The sequence below is a fragment of the Rhopalosiphum padi genome, chromosome 1 (assembly GCF_020882245.1).
Source record: "Rhopalosiphum padi isolate XX-2018 chromosome 1, ASM2088224v1, whole genome shotgun sequence".
NCBI lineage: Eukaryota > Metazoa > Arthropoda > Insecta > Hemiptera > Aphididae > Rhopalosiphum > Rhopalosiphum padi.
In genome coordinates this window covers 24,920,307-24,935,065 of record NC_083597.1, presented here as the reverse complement: position 1 = coordinate 24,935,065, position 14,759 = coordinate 24,920,307, and the positions used below count along the sequence as shown (strand labels likewise).

General features: G+C 30.4%; 1 protein-coding gene across 1 annotated transcript in view; it reads left to right on the top strand.

The window, feature by feature from the left end:
* The first annotated feature begins 313 nt into the window (after positions 1–313).
* The window catches only part of LOC132918604 ((11Z)-hexadec-11-enoyl-CoA conjugase-like), a 50,574-nt gene continuing 36,128 nt past the window's right edge, over positions 314–14,759 (top strand). The window contains exon 1 of the mRNA XM_060979946.1: positions 314–541. The gene's annotated coding sequence lies outside the window, so the exon portion shown is untranslated. The remainder of the gene's footprint in view (positions 542–14,759) is intronic.

Here is a 14,759-nt window from a genome sequence, read left to right as displayed (position 1 = left end):
GCCCGAACGTTACCGTCACACGTACACTCGCGGCGGCAGCAGAGGGACCGTCCATGTCGTTGCGATTATTATCTTTTCACGTAGTGTGCGCGCGCACACACATACACTGACACACACATACGCACACCCGAACACGGGCACACACCCGCGCGCGCGCGCGCACACACGTACACGCACGCACGCACACACGTACCGAGACGGTGACAGAATCAACGGCAGCAGCAGCAGCGGCAAGAGCGGCCAGCAACAGCAGCTCGCCGCCGGCGTTCATGTCGACTACTACCACCACCACCACCACCACCACCACTACTACTACAGCCACCACCGTTACAGCCGCCGCCATCGTCACCACCGGCACACTACCACCGTTGGCCACCACGTACACGGTCGTAGACTCATCGCCGCAGCAGTCGCATTCGTTTACCGTGTGCTCACACTCAACCACTACACCGGTCACCGACACCCACGGCACCACGTGCGTAGCCGGTCGATACGGTATCGTCGCATCAACGCATAATATTCCTTTATTATTGTTATTGTCGTGAGTACCATTTACCCTTATTATTATTATATATTATTATACACTGCTACTATTATTGTTATTATTATATTATTATTGTTGGAGTCCTATCGCTGTGCGTAATATTTTAATATTAGTCTGGCGAACGGTCCGCGGTCGTACAGGCCATAACATGTAGTTTTTAAAACATTTAATTTTAAAATATATTATTTTTATGCGTTTAAACGGATTCGGGGTTGGGAACGACGAGAACGCGTTCACGGCCGGCCGACCCGAGAGCCGTGTAGTGATGTGCAACGGTCGCGTCTGTTATCCACTTCGGGTATATACGTCGCGCGACCCACACCATATATATATAATATATAAGACAACCCACTAATCGTACAGATCCTCCTCCGCCGACTGGCCACTGCCGCGCGTACGGGCTGAGATATCGTTTTTTGCCCGAACGGTCCGACCGGTGCCGATAATTCAAATTTTCGCGGAGAAACAGTCGACACGTATGCCTATTACATTGGTCGCGCAGGCATCGGTTCTGTACGTCTTGCCGGCGCAGCGCACGTGTTTTTCCAACGCCATTCTCCAACGTCAGTTTTTGATAGTGCGACGCACTCAAAATCTTTCGTTCGAAAATCTTCGGGTCTTCGAGAGATGCCGAAACGCCGGTCGCACACGATTACGTATACATCAGGTACGTGCGCATTTGGACACGGGGGGAGGGGGGGGAGAAGATGTTCCGAATTTCGAAAACGCGGTGCTAGTATTATAAGCGTCGGCCGTTCTCCGTGAGCGTGGCCCACACCGTTTCCGACGCGGAAATTTCGGAACACCTCGTGCACGGCGGAAGAGGCAAATCACGTTGTGTGCGTCTTATCGCTGTAGATTAATTATGACTGGCACGGGCTCACGTGATGTGACTCGGCAGACAGTCTGTACTCGGTATCCATCTGGCCACATTGTATTGTACTCGTTATATAACACATTTTCATAATCATTCCGTTCGAACGCGATCGGTCGTCGTCCCGTATGTCGTCCAAGTCGCACGTCTACACACGCATCCGCCCGTGTACCCCGTACACCAACAGGTAAACCCCCATGGCCGTATACCACCTACACCTGTGTTCGACATCATTGTGTCCGCGTCCGGCGAGCCGAAATGGCGCACCCTCGACGGCGGCGAATCGTTTAACCGCCTATCGGTGTGCTGTATAGTCGGTGATTTATCGGGCGCGTGTACTAGTCGCTTGCCGGAGTCGAGGGGCTCGACCGCAGACGCACCTTAAATTTGATCGCAATCGGAAATGGTCGAGACCTAACTACCAACGGTTAATTTCCTATAAACGATTCAAACGTTTTCAAACATCAAAATCTATCAAAACTGATTCGTAATCTCGGAGTCCTGACTTATTCCCAATAATTACACTTGACGTATTAGACGGATCATTATGGATTAGAAACAAAACAACGATGATTAATAAAATAATTATTAATGATGAATATAGAAAAATACGCATCTGCGTACAGTACCCACCTATCAGGCTGATGTTAATCATTATTATATATTATGCAGAACTGTAGTTTTTTCTGTTAAACTCAATTAATTGAATATTATGGATACATCATAGTTTATTATATTAAATAGATATTGCTATAAACTCAACTGTTTATCGTTATCACACACAATATATTATTGTGTATACACGAATTCACATTATATTTACGTGGTATATTTTAGTTATGTTTACCAGCCACTACTTAATTTTTTAGAGTTGGCAATACTAGTGTGAACTTTTTCGGCAGGTGATTCGTTTATAATTATTATTAAATATGAACTACCTGATCATCGAAGGCAACTTAACTGGTGTACAATTTTACTGGGGACAATGATGGGAGGTAATCGGTATAGTATGTTAGGTGGCCACTATAGTATGCTTTGGTTTCTCACAACTCGTGAGTCTTTTTTCATCTTCTAATCACATTCGTTATTATTGTCTTTGTGGGTATGTCATAACATCGCCGACAGAAAATGTTTTATTGTCCTCAGACGATGGCCGAATGTTTTAGGGTTTTGTTTAATCGCCATTTTCCACCCAAAATTATTTAAAAAAAAAATGACGTCTTAGTTTCGAATTAAATTAATAACGTAGGCAATGTATTATCTGGTTTAGTTTCACCAGCATAACATTATTCGACCCGTCCGTACAATAATTATTCATCTCGTAATAATATTATTGAGAGAAACAGGACTGCCAGTGTCAACCCATTGGCCGTATTTATAAAAAAAAGGTATAACTTTTTTGGCTGTACTAGTTTTGTTTTGTTTTTGAAATATAAAGTGTCATCAGTTTTCTGCGGTATCACGGTATATTTCGATTTACACTATATAGGCATAGCAGCTGTTATGTGTGGTTTAAACGAAAAATATTATGGTTATAAGTTTAAAACCATAAAAAGAGATACAATGTAATTATATTGATAAAAATGGAATTGTTTAATATGTATTAGTATATAATATTTTGTAATAGCTCGCCACATGTACATATTATGTATAAAAACATACGTACGTTAAGTCTTACATGATATTATTCGATATCGAAACAACACATTTATTGTTTGTCGGTGTTATAAATTTACAAACATACTTTTACGCTTCTAAAATTCTATGGATATATTTTTTTTTGTGATTTTTTCTTGCCGGGCTTACGTGATGCGTTCGTCACAGTGGGTTTTTAATGCTTTTGGCTCACATAAAATACAAATAACGACCGCGTGAACGAAATGTTGTATTACGCACCGATTAATCGTCGGAGTTCGAATTACTGTTTGAAAACTTGTTTCTTCTGTATACGCACAACATAGGTTTACTTTAAACTTTTCTCCGTTGACGTGTTCAAGTTTCAACTGACTACTACAGTGTTCGAATAATGTTTTTTGAAATATGTATAATGTTATAATGTTATATCGCTGACAGATATCCCACGAGGCGTTTCGATCATGATTTGTCAAGCGTGCGTACACTGATATTTTGTCATCACGCAATATTTAACGAATTGTTCAATTTTTAATATCTTTACAGTTGTAAATCAAATTTATTTTTATTTCAATCGAATTTAAATATAACCATATAATACTGTCCTATTATCGTGATTTCTTTTCGTTACTATACTCATTTTCAGCGCGTTGTTAATATTGCTGTCGAAAATTTATTGTACGAATTTATGTCACTACTACATTATATTTATACGCATATGATACGAATATAATATATACTCTATGATACACAGCAGTGCGAGCCATTTGGTTAAACGTTTAATGATCGATAAAATGTGATCGAATCATTTTTCAGTCGAATAACATATGATCAAATATTTAATTTATTTGATTTTGATTACTAGATTTTCGACAAGATCACCTCCACTCGATAAACAGGACCATCTTTCGAATTTGTGAGGTCCAGGGTAAAAACTAGCGAATCTTAACATAAAAAAATATCTGTGCACAATTGTTTTTAAATAAACAATCTTTTTCTGTTCATATTCACTGATTAAAAATGAATGAACTTTAGAAGAATTATCCATGTTTCGGTGGAAGCAGAAAAAAATAGTAACGTGTAAATTATTCGTACACAGAAGCATTAGAATTTCTATACCTGTTTTATAATTTAAAATCGTCCCGTCTTCATTTGCATAGTATTATATACATATCTACTGTACCTACTTATACCCTTTTTAATTTTGAATAATTTTGGAGACTAGAAATGTAGGTAGTAGCTTTTGAATACTTTAATCAAGTTATTATAATTTTTCAACGCAGACAGAACTACAGAAGAAACATAAGTCGTGGAGTAATATTTTTCGCATAAATTCAATACATAATCAACACTGTGTGTATACCTACTTGAATTTTGTCTTAACGATATTTATTTATTTAATAACAATAAAGTATATTTACGTATGAATACTAAAATAGGTATACATATTGCTAATCGTAGGTAGGTATTAGGTATAATATTTAACCACGAAGAAAATTTCAAGATAATCGTCGTAATGCTTGCGTACTTCTTTGATTAGAAAAACATTACTGAAATCTGTATCGCATTTGTCCAGATCACTCGGGATATCAAATAAAGTTTCGTATAACACGTGTATAATTCTGTAAAACATCATACGTGATGTTTTAAGTGTTATTTAATCGTGTAACCCGTACACAATAAACGTAAAGATAACAAATTGCGCGTTCTTTAATCATCCGGTTGTGTCTGTATGTTATACCATTTAATCTATTCTATAGTTATATCTTCTATGCTATATATATAAATAATACATATTATATTTTATCGTTCAGTTATGAATTATGTACAGTAATTTCTTTCGAAAGCGCTGGTGGCTTTTAGTTGGGTAAAATTGATAGTGTAACAAATTTTCTGTGTCAAGAAAATGTGCTCGGCGTGCTTATATCAACACGCTTTTATAGTATTATTGTGCACACGCCCACGATAATACTGTGAAATTACGCCTTATACACTTATCGTCAAAAGGACGTAAGTCAAATCCATTGGTGTAGTGTATAACAATTTTGTTTTGGTTTCGAAAGGATAGAGATAAATATTTTAACAAATTCGTAATAAACGGACTCGGCTACAGTAGAATTACTATTGCATTATGTATAGCACCCGAACCCGGGTTTATTCCACTGTATCCTAATGTACATTATTTTTTAAAACAGTCCGTAGTTTTTCACACTTGCTGTATGTATCCTTAAATTAATAAAATTGAAACACGGTTTTATGTTCTCTGAAAAATTTATGAAATAAAATAGGTCTTTATAAATCGTTGAAATTAAATTTAAAATAAGTAGGTATATAGGATAAGAATATAGATTCTTCATGATAATTTTTAATTTATTCAGTTTATAGATATATTTAATTGAGAAAAGTGCGTAGGTATAATATATCAAAGTACTTAGTCTAGTTTAAAGAGATTGTATATTTTAAAAGCTTAAATTTTGAATAAACAGATTCGTAAGCAAAAAACATTTATTATCTATGTACGTGTTTTAATAGAGATTTTTCACGCTGTCACGTTTCCCCACAAAATGCAACCTTTTTTAATCTCACACACCCTTTATACTATATAATAATGAATACATAAAAAAGGTTAAAAGTTTTTGTTGGTTTTTCATTATTTCCTGAACTCAGATATACAATGAGGATATTAAATTTTTGGCTTAATGCTTTTGGACGAGTTAACTGATGTACACAATTTCATCATTGAATAAAAAAAAAATAAAATGATAATTGTTAGTAATTTGTATTAAGCTGTGAATGAGTTTATATTTCAAACAAATAAGATAGCGATAATTTTATGTTATATTTAAACAGATGATAAATAATCTGTAAAATCATTACTCATTTGCGATTTTTTATCAAAGGCATTTTGTACGTGTAAATATACACACTTATTAGAATTTTTTCGACAAGCGTGATATGAAATGATATATTCATTTCTAGAACTTCTGACACCTGTTATTGAAAATTATTCTTGTTTCAATCGAGACGTTACTCGAAATCGTTACCTGACGAAAAGGACAATCGTTTAGTGAAGCGAGTAAAGAAACAAAAACGGATTATTATTTTCATTTCCAAACATTGTTATTCGCACGCAACGACGATCGGGTAAATGTCTATTTTAGTTTTATCGTTTTCTGTTACATTATTAATGATACCCGATACCGATTGTCCAATTTTTGTGAATACTATAATGTATCTATACAATAATATATATCCCGTTCGGATATAAGTTTTTAATTAACCGAGAAATTGATCGATGATAATGTATTTCTGTCCTTATTTACGAATCTGTGGATTGTAAATCGAATACAATGTAATGTACGAATAAAAAATGAAGGCCTCCTTCACACACACTTCCGTAATGCGTTATCGTATTCGTATACAATAATATTTTTTTCATCACCTCTATATAGTTCGGTCACCGCTCCCTTTCCACCAGTTCAATAATTATTACGACAATATATGATATATTATATTGTGTTATAAAAAATATAACACGAAACAGTGTCTCTCTCTTTCTCTCTCAGTCTCTCGCCGCATATATGATTGTTTCTTCCCGCGGTGGATCGGTCGGGTCCTGCAGGATGCTTCAATTAAAAAAAAAAAACTCGAACGCGCCAGGATTATAGCGGGCGACTCGGCTGGTAGAACGGGCAGAGGGGTTTGGTGTAGGCGAGATGACGGCATCAGTACCACGCGTTTTTGCATTCAATTTTTGTACTCCCCTCACTACGTGTATATTATCATCGGACTTGCACGTGGAGTTTTGTCGTCGCCGCAGTCATTGATATGCGTTTGCCAATGTCAAGTGCTCAAGTGATCATCGAACATTTAATTATTACATTTAACCTTACCAAGAAATTATGGTGAATTACGCCAGTGCAGCGTAAAATCATAGATTACAGATAACTATCTTTGATTAATGCGGTAACATATCGTATATACTTTGAGTAAACTGTTGTAGTAGTATACTATAATATCATGCATCATAAACGTATTATAGTCACCATACGGAGTGATTGTACTTAAAGAAATTAATATTATAATGTTGATATAGGTAAGATAAAATATGTATTTGGTAGCCTATTAAAAAAAAAAAATGGTTTTTAATACGTATTAGAAAAATAGCTCATATATTGTATCTAGATAAGTGTTGCATTCATTTTGAATAAAATATTTGCATATGTGTTGTAAAAAATGTAAAATGTAAAAATATATAGTAGAAAATAAAAACAACACAGTAAAAAATACATTGAAATTTTGAAAATTCAATACTTCATTTAAATATACGTATATATATTTCTTCAAATGTAATTGTTATTTCAGACGTAGAAACTTAACACAGCTTATATTTTGTATGTAAACACTTATTATACGTATCTAATTTTTATACGATATGAAGTAACTTAGATATCTCAATTTTCATTTAGTTTTCGTGAAAAAGTTGTATGAAATTGTATACATTTACATTAAAAATTAGAAAAAATTATCGAAGAATGCATGGCGCATCTATGGGTATGCTAAATCTATTACATTTAAATGTATTTTTAATTATTAGAATATATTTTTAGAAGTTACGTAAAAAAAACAAAAATCCACCGTATTCTATGAGATGGCTTAATATTCTTTTGTCACACAATATTATTATTCACTATTGGAAACAGTTCACGTTGTGATACAATAGTAATATTATGAGGCCAATCCAAATGATTCGTTTCTTTATCTTTGTAAACCGAAAAAACAATACCAATGTGAATATTTTGTTTGAGGTGTTTCGGCGTGTACGTCACACAATGGACCATCCGATAATATTTGTGATTGCACTACTTGACGGTACACGTAAAAAATGAAGTAACTTAGTCATTTCATCATAGGGTCAATAAACGCTTCTCTGTTCCGGTTGTTCTGAATATTAACGTCAGATTTCTATAGCGAAGAAAAAAAAATTATCCGTATGATTTTCGACGGCTGACACATTATTACATAGGTATATTATATATTATTATTATCGCGCACTGTTCGTAGCAGGAATTATTTATTCAAAATCCATTTATATGTCTACTATCGTTAACCTCGCATAATTTGTAATAAATGATTATATTTAATGATTCGATGTACGGCGTGATAAATTATAAAAAAGTTCAACACCAGTTATTCAATAATTGCGTGTAAATATAATTTTATAAAACTATTGTTTTAAAACGGATATTTGATTCGGTTATAATACATTTTTTATGACACCCGTTTCTATACGTGTGTTTTAACATCTATCATTTTGATAACTTACCAGTAATATTATTATATTTAGTAATAACTAATATCTAAGTAATACGCCCTATCTAATTTGCAGCGAACATATATTATATTCTTGACAATAGTTACATCGTACAGTGTGTCTTAAACGAACGAAAGTTTTGAAAAGCATTCAAGTTGGAAAACTCGTTAAATATTATGATACCATCATCCATATGTTTCATATTGTAAAGACCACTGGGTACAATCATCATTTAATTGATGTATGGTTATGAAAAGACCATAATAATGTGTTACAGTACAAATATTATAGAAATATAATGAATAGTCTCATATTTTCTCGTATTATGTATTAACAATACGCAATTTTGATTTAAAAGTAATGACAATAATGGTGTATCATACACGTTATATAATATTGTGATTTGTGTTTCACTAAATAATAATATTTTTTGTTTTATTACTCCGTCTGATCCAATACCACCAAACCACTTAAAGTGCTTAACATGTTTACTTATTTCCGTGTAATAATATCGCCGGAAATGAAATAATTATGTCCTACTAACTTAGATGAAATAATTTAATAGTTTGATATAACCAGTCTATAAAACAATTGTTGTGTACTATATGTAATATAATTAATAACTCTTTGAAAAACAAAAGTCAATTATTGAACTACATGACCTAAATATAATTTTTTTCTTTACAAATGACCTATCTATATTTCGAATTGAAAAAATGTTTAATTTTTGTTTAAACATAACATATTTTGTTTTTAGTTAATATGTAATAACTAATTTGAATATGGTCCAAATATAAAGTTTATCGGTAAAAAATAATAACTACAATATTGGCCATAAATTTAATTACGTAATACGTATTAATAATCTGAAATTCATATATTAGAGTTTTTATGTGTTTTTTAATCGTATGTTTATCATTATAATTAATATTTAATTGTACTTTCTATAAGTATATTTATTAAAAGAATCTATCAAATTTTCAACGGTTTAAAATTATAGATAATGAATAATGTGTAATATTGAAAATGTATTTAGGATGAGAGTTAAAAATACTTAGTTTATCGTAAAATAGGATGCTTGTAATGGAAAATTGATGTATATAAAATAGTAAAGGAATATTTGAGTAGCTATAGTTGAAGATATATTATAGTGAACCGTTACCTATACGTGTTTTTAAGATAATGTCGTACAATGTTTCCAGATTGATCGTATGTACAAGATTTAATTTTTTACTTTGTGTGAAGTGTTTGTTTAAATAACCGAGATAGGTAATGCGACTATACCTAGAGAACATTGTTATAACTTATAATACAAACTCTGGAGATAAATACATAAAATAGAACTCTTTAAAATATTTGTATTTGTAAATAACGGTAGGTACGTGTGCAAGTGCTCGTCTTTTGCATATTAAAAAATATTTGATCGTGAGATTTATTTTTTAACGTTTGTATTGTTTATGCGCTCGTGTGGAAAAAAATGAATTTGATTATTGATCGTGAAAATAATAAATAAAATGAAGTAATCCTTCAAGAGTATTTTTTATTCGATTATTAAAAAAATGTAAGCACATGCTTTATCTTCAATCTGACCGTTTTTCACCACTTTCATTCATCGAGTGATGTTCTACTCTCTTGGCCAAAATTACAAATACATTTCCATGTAAGTACTAAACACAGGGTTCTATGATTATACCCTTATCAATTTTATATTGTTTTTTAAACTGCAGTATAGTGTGTATACAGTATACATAGTATGTATAATATACAGGATGATTCACTAGGATATGTAAATACTAGAACTATACACTTTTTCTGTAAAACTATTTTTACAAATTATATTATATACATATTACATTATATTGATTCAGAAACTACTCACATTTAAAATTTTATTTTGATATAAATGTTCAAAAAAAATCATCTGTTTAAAAATGTATAGACTTACAGACTACAGTATCTAAATAAGGTTAGATCGCATTTGAAAAAAAACGGCGTTTGTAAATCAGGAACTCATTAAATGTTATAAAAACAAAAAGTTGATTGAAAATAAAATCATTAGCATACTTGTATAAGTATTTAAATATTTAAAAAATAAGAATTTTGAATAAATTCATTATTATAAAATAAAAAATAGGGTAGAGCATGTTGAAATGGTGAATCATATTGCAGTATATTGTGTCCGTGAACAATAATTTGAAATTGTACATTGTATTAGTATTATCAGCACGTGCCTAAAAACTTTTGTAATTATTGTAAAATTTGTTAAAAAATGAATATTATTATATAAATCAGTTTTGTGAATTCATGGATGACAGGAGATGATTATGGGAGGTTTAAATTTTGTCTATATACACAGTATTTGTAATTTGTACCTACACACTTTTCATAGCTCTAATTTTTATTTTAAAATAAAATGCTTATAACATTATTGCTACCTATTTAGTCGCTTAGATAAATTGTGTACTTACAAAATGAAGTGAAAGAATATTTTGAGGACTAAAATTTTAATGATCCTGGAACTTACGGAAAATATAATTCATTTGAAGCGTATTCATGTTATTATTGTATTTACGAGTAAAAATGACAGTTTAATATAAAAATAAACCTTTCTTGCATATTTATAATAATTATTGAAAGGCTAGGTTTATTACTATATCTATCTTGTTTTATTTGATACGTATCTATAAAGATATTGATGAGGTTTTATGCGTGAGAATTTCTTTGTAGAAATATTTTTTTTTTTAAATAATTAACCCAACATTAAAATTAACATTTGAGTGTATGTTTTTCCTATGTACCAATTTAATTGTTATCTATTTTAAATTCATTTTTATTTTACTAATATTTCATATAAAATAAAAAGAAACCATTTGTTCTATAAGTGATGATAAATGATAATTGATAATTTTTCAAAGTTCAACGACGAAACTTAATTATTAATTTTTAATCTGTATAAATTTATATATTTTTGAGTCAATATTAACATATTTTATTAGATTCGAATTAAATACCATAATTTAAACTGAAATAATTATAATAACGATAATTATTTATTTACAATGTAGATTTCATATTATTTGTTTCAGCATATAAAAAGTGACTAGTTAAATTATTCATTCCAAGAATTTGGTCTTAAACATTAATATTATAATTCAACGTTTATATAACATTTAATTATTCACTACTCTGATTAATTATTATTTTCTATTAAGCTACAGTAAGATTAATAATACTGTAGTAATGAGATGCTTGGTACATTTTTAGTATATTTGTAACAAAAAATAAAATAAGAACGATCAAAATAATGATTTATTAAAACTTAACTAATTTATACAAACTAAAATAATAATAATAAAAAAATATATTAAAATCATATTTGCTTTTAAATCTTAATTTCTTGTCGAGTAAATCAATTACTGACAGGATGTAAATGATTGCTGAACTAATTACAACGTTGTATAAATGGTTGCACTACAGTATCTACAACGATAACTGAAGAGCTGTGTAAAGTCGATCGTAAAATGTAACGACTAATGATGGAATATATTAAATTATATGATGAAGAGTAAAACAACGATTGAAGTGTTAAATATTATGTTGACATAGATTATGGATTTTTAGATTATTTTCAGATTTTTAGAAATTATATAAAGAAATAATAAAATACTAAAAACTAAGAATTCAAACTTAAAGCACACAGCATAGTTAGTATAGGAGATAAATGCATTAATAACTCATGGATATATAGTAATAGAAAAATTTAATTTAGATCACCGTTGTTTTTATTTTTCCTGCTGTAAAATGCGTTAATGCTTGAAGCGAGATGTGTTAGACAATATAAAAAAAGAATATGTGAGTGATGTAAAAAAAGGTGAATTTTTTTTTCATTCTAAAGGCTCTTGATATCTAAAGACCTGTATTTTTTTATACACATACAAAAAGTATACATTAATGCTAGAACTTTATAATGTTCGTACTGCAATTAGAAGAACGTTATAAAATATACATGTAGGTATGCATAATAATATACATAATACACACATGTATTGTACAATGTGTTTTTAAATTTGCGATTCTATGCTTTGTCTTTGGAATAAGTTTGAGCTTTGTTCTTGTTTTATTTGGACATATAGAAAAGTTTAATACAGAACCTAATTATATATATATTGTATGTGCGAAAAATCAATAACATAATATATTATTAAGAGTTTTAAAATAAAAATAATAAATAGTTAATTTTTAAAATATTTTAATATTTTCGATAGCTATTCAATGTTATAATTATCATGAACTATTAGGTTGACATTTTTATGATTTAACAAACAATTTTTAATATGTTATCTTGAAAAGCTTGGACAATTTTGTAAATCAAAAATTTGTCAAGTCTGAACAATATAGGTACTATTGTGATAAATGTAACTGATTCCTATTCGATTAGACTTTCAAAGCATTTTCATATTTATAAAAAATTGTCCGAATAAATATACTTAGTATCATCAAATATTGATGTAGCCATTTTAAAAATGACCTCAGAATTTAAATTATTAAAATATTAATCATTTAAAAAAAGTATAGTGGTAATAATATTCAGTACATTAAGTATAGATTATTAGATTAACTATTATTAATAAATTAAAGTTCGCACTTAAAAATCAAAATATCGAGAACATTCATATTATAATCAAAAATTTCGATTTTAATCTTAAAATTTTTTATTCATACTAAGTATAATATAATATATTAAGAACCATTATTACTTTTAAGAATAAAATAATGTAGAGGTATCAAATATCGAGTATTAAATTTCAGATAAAATATATAGCTAGTTGTATCGAGTAAGTAGTAAGCTCTAATAAGCACACGTTGTGGTAGATATAGGTATATATAAAAAAAAATACGTATATTATCGATTTTGTATAATATGGTGAGCTTACAGAATTACGATAAAGTCTGTGATCTTTATCGATAGATGTACATTAAATTGAAGATAGCCAAATTATTATTATATCTATTATCCTTCTTACTAGTGAATTTCTATCAATGTATTAAAATAAGTATTTTTTTTATTTTTTTTATATAAACCGACCGATAGTATTTTTTTTTTTATTTTTATTCCATTTATAAATAAAATATTAAATTGGTTTACAGCGTTTTTTCTGTGGTTTTTTTTCGAGTAGACGTAGTAGGTAGGTACTCAAAAAGTTTTATGTAGCACCTTTGTGTTTTATAGATCATAAATCGAATTTTGAATTTCTGATGGCACTTTTAAAGGACATTTTTCAATTTGCCTTGCTGTTGAGTATAATATGTATTGTATGTTTTTTCTAAACTATTTTGTAAAATATTTTTGAAGAAATTCCAGCAACGTGTTAATGTTTATTTATCATTACTTTTAAATTTAATACTATTTTTTTTTATACAATATCAACACACCATTATCCTGTGTCAAGGAGAGTGAAGTGATATATGAGGACTAAACATCATATTATCTCTATATCCCGGTTATATCTTTCTTAATCTTTTTTAAACTACTAACAGTTAGATGCATTCAGTGGCATACTGAAGTTAAATTTTTAACGACGCAATTTAATATTTAGGAATTTTCTACCACCACCATCCATCCCTTCATAACAAACGTCAAAAAATCGTAGGCTATCCTCCTCTCTTCAGATCTCAAATGAGTTATGATGAAAATTAAAATAATAATATATACTTTCTAGTTACTACCTTCGTATAGACTTCGGTGCCTTTGCCACTACCCACCACTTCTGTACAAAGATGACGAACCTATTTGAGCATTTCGGCTCTCCATTGTGTACGTTTAATATTAGATGTCGGTCGTCAATAAACAGACATTATTTTTGGGGTTTCTGGGAGGTCATATCAAAATATATTCCCGTAATGTATGCATTATTTATACTATATCTACATATACATGAGTGATTATTTATCTTTTTATATGTGCCTTAAGTAGAATACTTTAAAAACAATTTATGCATAAACATTGTTATTTGACACTCCTTGTGGGTGACATCGTTGAGGTAATTTTTTTGCGTGCTTCCACGACGTGAATCGATGGCCACTTGTATAATATATTTTCTAGTTTATCTAACTTAAGGGTATAACTAAATTATTCATACATCAAACTAGTCCAAGGATCGATTATGCGACATAGTCTTGTGTGCAGCTATTTTTATTTAGAAAATGATTCATTATATATTTATATGGCATGACTATCACTAACACGTAGGTATACATTTTATATCATCCCCGTGGGAATGGAAAAGAATAAAATTCAAAAATTCTAACCTAACCTCGAAGATATATATCCATATAAAAATTTATAGTTGCCCATAGGCCGCAGTAATAACCATAATACGTAAGACTCCCTATTA